We start from the raw sequence: 7,190 nt of genomic DNA, 5'->3' as shown, positions 1-7,190 counted from the left end.
TATATATATATCTATCTATATATATATATCTAGAGCAAATATTTAAAATCTATATATTAATATATAGATAGATCTATAATATATATATAGATATACATATATATATATATATAATATATATATATATCTAATATTATTTGATATACGAGGCGAATTCCACAGGAAAATGATAGTCGGAAATCCAAGCGCTTTCGTCTTTACTCAGACATTGTCAAGGAGTTAATGAGGTACAATTGGAGAGAAAGGTCTCAGGTACAACACAAGATCAAGAATACAAGATGGTTAATTGTCAAAAGGGTAACAATTAAAAGAGATAATCCAGGATTATCGGATATCACTCGGTCACAAACCTAAACAGATTGACCCTAACCGAAATTACAAAGTTTCTTTACAGTCCAAAACATGTAAAAACTGAATATATTAATTTTGTTGCTTATATTTATCTACAACTTTTTTCATTATGAAAGCATCAAGTTTAAATACACCAAGACTTAAATTTAGAACATTTCTATTATTTGGCTTGATGAAACAAGGAATATCATTGAATCTTGTTTCATCAAGTCAAATAATAGAAATGTTCTAAATCTAAGTCTTAGTTTATTTAAACTTGATGCTTTCATAATGAAAAAAGCTGTAGATAAATATAAGCAACAAAATTAATATATTCAGTTTTTACATGTTTTGGACTGTAAAGAAACTTTGTAATTTCGGTTAGGATCAATCTGTTTAGGTTTGTGACCGTGTGATATCCGATAATCCTGGATTATCTCTTTTAATTGTTACCCTTTTGACAATTAACCATCTGGTATTCTTGATCTTGTGTTGTACCTGAGACCTTTCTCTCCAATTGTACCTCATTAACTCCTTGACAATGTCTGAGTAAAGACGAAAGCGTTTGGATTTCTGACTATCATTTCCCTGTGGAATTCGCTTATTTATGAAGTTCACGTGCATCTACTGTGATTTTTTAAGCATATATATATATATATATATATATATATATATATATATATATATATATATATATAAGAGTATTGGAAAATAAATTGCAATATTTCAGCATAAAATAAGTAGAATGCTCATCCGTGCTTTACAGATAGTTATTTGAGTAAAATTCTGATATTGATTACAAAAGATATTTACAAAAATGTTATGAACAATTTTCTCAGCTATGGAGACATTCATCCTGGCCAACAAGGCGTGGCCCGACCTCTGGCTTACCCTGGGGGCACGTTAAACTCTACGGTAAAATAGTGTGTTTATCCAACGAAAATTAAAATAAATAGGTTATATTTTTTATTTGAAATAATTTCTATGTACTGTTTAACATGCACATCATTTATTTTTACATTTTCATTCTAATAAATCATAAATATCCTATCCTAAAATTCCTGTTTCTTTAACTCAAAGCGAAACACCTTTTTCAGACCGTTTTTTTTTAAATTCTTTCCTACCCCCCCAACAGCAAAGTAGTTTGTAGGCTTACTCCCCGGCAGAGAAAAAAGATAAAGAATACGTCTTCCTTTATACTTTTTATTGATTTTTGCAGTTTTTAAAAATTAAATAATAACGCAGATTTGAGGGAACGTATCGCGAAACGCCCCTTTTAACGACGGATGGAAACTAGAAGAAGAAGAAGAAGAAGTCATAGAAAAACGTAAACAAAACTAAAGCTTATCGTCCCAGCGGCCTCTATTGGCGAGCAGCCTCCTGTTGCCTAGGAAGTAGGGCCTGGGCCTTCGTTTCGGCTTCTTCCTGACCCTTTCTTGTGGAGAGGTTTGCTACCGTGTTCGTAATGGACGGGATTCTTGTAGGCGAAGTGGTTGTAGTAGACATAGGGCGCAGGATTCCTGTAGATGAAGCGGTTGTTGTAGTAGCCATAAGGCACGGAATGCCATTGGTTGCTGTAGTAGCCGCAAGGGAATGACGTACTGTAGTACGAACGGGCGTGTCTGTGTCCAGAAAAATCCGCCGATGGACAGGGGTCAGTGACTGGCGAACTGACCGCGTTGAAGGTCAGCAAAAGCACTGCCGCTGTCAGCAAGCACAGCTGCTGTCAAAAGGGAGGGAGGAGAGAATCAAATAAGGACGTCAAAGCATAATGTATAAGACTTTTTTTTTTTTTACTATTTTTTTTCCAGTTGTTGATGACACTCAATAACCAAATTTCATAGGTTTTTCTCTTACGACTTTCTTTTTATAGGTAATTTGCTTTTTTTATGATGCTCTTGAACCAATTGGTTAATTTTTCTTACGAGATATAAATAATATATATAAAATAAGCGAATACCACAGGAAAATGATAGGCAGAAATCCCAGCGCTTTCGTCTTTACTAAGACATTGTCAAGGAACGACAATATCTTAGTTAAGACGAAAGCGCTGGGATTTCTGCCTATCATTTTCCTGTGGTATTCGCTTATTTAATGAAGTCACGTGCATCTACTGTGATTTTTAAAGCATAGTATATGTACTATTTGAATTTTTATCACAAATAACCTTAAATTCCTGGCGTGCGACTCTTACCTTGATAGCTGAGCAGTGTGACCTTGTCATCATTGGAAATCAGGTGCCTGAGGATTAGGAAAAAAATAAATAAATAAAAATGAAAAAAACATCTACAGGACTTGCACAGATTATCTTGGTGCGTCAAAAAAATATCTATACGCACAGAGTAATCCGGAAAATAATCCGTAAGTGCGTCAGGTGTCAGGTAAAGAGGGATGCATAATTCATGGGACATTGCTGCTGCCTGTTGCTCTTTGAGTGTCGTACATTACTGAGAAAGTTGGTGTATGTATTATCTTAAACAGCGTTGCACCCCGCGAGACCCAGAGCAGAATATAGAATTTAGGCTAGAGAGCCAAGCGCTGGGACCTACGATGGCGAGGTCAGGAGGAAAACCTCAAAGCAGTTGCACTATGAAACAATTATGAGGAGAGGGTTAAGGATAGCAAGATGGAAGAAAGACAATATGAACGGAGGTACAACTAAAGGAATGGAAGGGGTTGCAGCTAACGGGCCGAAGGGACGCTGCAAGAGACCGTGAGGTGCAGTGCTGGCACTCCCCCCCCCCCTCACACACCACACGGCCCCCTCTCCTCCAGAGTCTACAAGGTTTGTCCCATTTCTGGATATTTTTTCAAAAACAAAACAGTTTATTTATTCTTATAATATTACTTTTCAAACACTGTAATATTGATGAAGTTTCAAATTTCTTATATTATTATTATTATTATTATTATATTATTATTTTTTTTGCTCTATCACAGTCCTTCAATTCGACTGGGTGGTATTTATAGTGTGGGGTTCCGGGTTGCATTCCTGCCTCCTTAGGAGTCCATCACTTTTCTTACTATGTGTGCCGTTTCTAGGATCACACTCTTCTGCATGAGTCCTGGAGCCACTTCAGCCTCTAGTTTTTCTAGATTCCTTTTCAGGGATCTTGGGATCGTGCCTAGTGCTCCTATGATTATGGGTACAATTTCACTGGCATATCCCATATCCTTCTTATTTCTATTTTCAGATCTTGATACTTATCCATTTTTTTTTTCCCTCTCTTTCTCTTCAACTCTGGTGTCCCATGGTATTGCGACATCAATGAGTGATACTTTCTTCTTGACTTTGTCAATCAACGCCACGTCTGGTCTGTTTGCACGTATCACCCTATCCGTTCTGATACCATAGTCCCAGAGGATCTTTGCCTGATCGTTTTCTATCACTCCCTCAGGTTGGTGCTCGTACCACTTATTACTGCAAGGTAGCTGATGTTTTCTTTTGCACAGGCTCCAGTGGAGGGCTTTTTGCCACTGAATCATGCCTCTTTTTGTACTGGTTCTGTGCAAGTGCCGGGCATTCACTTGCTATGTGGTTTATGGTTTCATTTTTCGTATTGCACTTCCTACATATGGGAGAGATGTTTTTTCCGACTATCGTACTTTGAACATTATTATTATTATTATTATTATTATTATTATTATTATTATTATTATTATTATTATTATTATTATTATTATCCAGAAGATGAAGAGCCCTATTCATATGGAACAAGCTTCAAAAGAATATAATAGTGTTTATTCTAAAGTAGTAACAGAAGGTAATTACGTATACAGAAAGCGAAGACCAGTTATTAGAAAAAACATAAACTAACAAATTAATGAACATAAATAAGCAGTTTGTATGTTCATTATCATAATTGTGTAATATTCACTTAAAACAACTTCGAAAACCCAGAGAAGGACATATAACGAATAAGGGAATAATAACTCGCAAATTAATAATAAAACAAAACGTTTAAGCTTGCACATTCAAGAAAGATATTCAAGTTAATTCATAAAGTCACGAAACTTGATTCAACTTAGCTGCAGAGGCCGGAATTCGACCTAAAAGTACACAACTTGAACTCGACTGGAATATGTAAAAGCAGAGTCTACTTTAACCATTTATCTACCACGGCAGGGTGGCTAAGGTCACTGTGTACTCACTATAACCTCCCAAAAATGTTGAGGTTCGAATCTCTCAAGTGTAAGTGACTTAAATCTATTCTTAAGTAACACGAACTTCGTATCACTACGTCCACTACTTACCGAGTGTCCTATGTGGTACTTCCTAGGTACTACACCCTTCGATAGAGACGTCCCACTAACCTCCCTGTGGAATGGTCAGAGCTGGAATGCTTGGTCCTCCCGAAATCTGGCTGCAACGACACTTGAGACACGAACTGGCAACTATCCCATGACTGGTGTTGTGAGTATAGCTCCTTGATATATTACAAACAGAACTCCGATGCTCATTAGTGAGGTAAAATAATTCGCTCAATAACACCCCCGACTCACCTTCCATCTCTCTTTCTTTCTCTCTCTCATCGTACCCTGAAGACTTGGAATTATAATATGTGCCTATGAGAAATTTTATTTCTCTCTCTCTCTCATTGTACCCTGAAGACTTGGAATTATAATATGTGCCTATGAGAAATTTTATTTCTCTCTCTCTCTTCATTGTACCCTGAAGACTTGGAATTATAATATGTACCTATATAATCTTTTGCGAGTGAATATAGTGTTTCACATTTATTTCTCTCTCTATCTCATTGTACCCTGAAGACCTGGCATTTCAAATGTACCTATGTAATTTTTGTGAGTGAATATAGTGTTTCATATTTATCTCTCTTTCTCTCTCTATCATTGTACCCTGTAAACTTTGAATTATAATATGTGCCTATGTGATCTTTGTGAGTGATTATACTGTTTCATATTTATCTCTCTCTCTCTCATTGTACCCTGAAGACTTGGAATTATAATATGTACCTATATAATCTTTGAGAGTGATTATACTGTTTCGCACTTATCTCTCTCTCTCTCTCTCTCTCTCTCTCTCTCTCTCTCTCTCTCTCTCATTGTACCCTGAAGACTTGGAATTATATTATGTACCTATATAATCTTTGTGAGTGATTATACTGTTTCACACTTATCTCTCTCTCTCTCTCCCCCCCCAATCTCTTTCTTGCTTGAAAATGTTCAAATACGTCATGTTTGTTCATTTTCTCTCTGAGGAACAGTACAAAAACCTAAATTCATTGATTTTCTATTCCTCTCTCTCTCTCAAAATTCGAACCGGCCCACACCAGGTTTTTCTCGAAACTGGCGTCAACATAATTTTCCCGCTCGGTGATTTACTGTTTGTCAAGTACGTCGAGAATAGTAATCCATTGCTTTAACAAAACGTCGTTGGAGACTTAATGTGAACCATTCTGGGAGACAGAAGGGAGAAGAATCAAGTATCTTCAGTGCCTGATTATTACTGGCCCGTGGAACGTTCCCAGTGACTTGGTTTGGGTTTAAGCTGGCCTTATGCCAGCACAGGCCTCTTGCTCTCGGGGGAATAGCAGCAGCAGCAGCCCGCGCTTATGCGGAAGAACTGGGTGGGGAAGGAACAGGACGTCTGAAGGACTATAAGTCACTGCGGTTGGAGATCCGATGGTATGCGTACGCAAGAAGTGCTCACGCGAAAAAACATAAATGGTTAGGGACTAATTCGGCCTGGCTAGCGTGTTGGTTACCGCCATCGAATTCTCACACACACACACACACACACACACACACCCTCTCTCTCTCTCTCTCTCTCTCACTCTCTAAATAGAATTATGCTAATGAATTCATTAGCGTTGAAAAAAAGAATCCTTAAAAAAAAAAGAGAATTCATTAAATTACAATCGTATATTATTTGCAAGTTATGAATTGTATTTGAATTCATTCTGCGGTTATATTTTCTTATCGAACCATCTTTTGCTTATCTCTGTTATGAGTTTATTATTTATTATAATGATGCTTTTATATTTCGCCCATCCCCCACGAAGAATTGCTATGTACTATGTCCAGTCGGCCAAATTCCACGGGGGGTGGAAGGGCGGGTTGGGTATGGGGCCTCAAAGGTGTCGGGGTGGGGTGAGGAATTCGTCATTGGAGTCGATGACCTGGTTATCTGTGTGTGTGTGTTTTGTTGAGGTGGGGTGGGGGTTAGGGAGAGTATATCCAACACAATACCGGCCCCCCCCCCCCCAACCAACCCCGTCCCAATTCCCCTGATCATTTATATATATATATATTTTCTATTTTTGAGGGAGGGACATCTTGGGTACGCGTGCCATAGGTCCTACGATCGCAGGACCTACTGTCTTATTTGTTTGTTCGGCATTTCCGAGTGTGAGTCAGTAATAGCTCTCTCTCTCTCTCTCTCTCTCTCTCTCTCTCTCTCTCTCTCTCTCTCGTATACGGTTTTATATACCGACTACGAGACTGAAGGAAACCGTCAAATTTATATTTAAAAATATTGCTTAAAACTTTTGATAAACTGCATCCCCAAAGAAACGTATATATGCGAATTTGAATATGTCTGTATATACATACATATGTATATATATGTATGTATGTTTGCATGGCAAGCATAGAGTCCAAATAGAAAAGTAACTAAAATAGAATAGTTATATTTAGAAATGCCTCAGAGATGCTTTTCCAGAACTGCCTACTAACAATTAAAGTTATATATATATATAATATATATATATATTATATATATATATATATATATATATATATATATTCACATCTTCATCGGCATATTCCAGCTCTATCAATTAGCCAGAGTCGATGGCTTCCATGTTACCTCACTACCCATAAAATTCATGGGGTCCGCC

The 7,190-nt window shown here is 37.2% G+C and overlaps 1 long non-coding RNA gene across 1 annotated transcript; it reads right to left on the bottom strand.

Moving 5' to 3' along the window:
- Nucleotides 1-1,517: 1,517 nt before the first annotated feature.
- LOC135204303 (uncharacterized) lies at nt 1,518-4,776 on the bottom strand. Its single transcript, XR_010312167.1, has 3 exons — nt 4,585-4,776; nt 2,525-2,571; nt 1,518-2,050 (listed from the first exon to the last, which is right to left on the bottom strand). It is a non-coding gene; the product is annotated as an uncharacterized LOC135204303 (long non-coding RNA).
- Nucleotides 4,777-7,190: the final 2,414 nt, after the last annotated feature.

The sequence above is a fragment of the Macrobrachium nipponense genome, chromosome 24 (genome assembly GCF_015104395.2).
Source record: "Macrobrachium nipponense isolate FS-2020 chromosome 24, ASM1510439v2, whole genome shotgun sequence".
NCBI classification, from domain to species: Eukaryota; Metazoa; Arthropoda; class Malacostraca; order Decapoda; family Palaemonidae; genus Macrobrachium; species Macrobrachium nipponense.
Note: the sequence above shows the minus strand (reverse complement) of the source record. Positions and strands in the feature narration are given on the sequence as shown.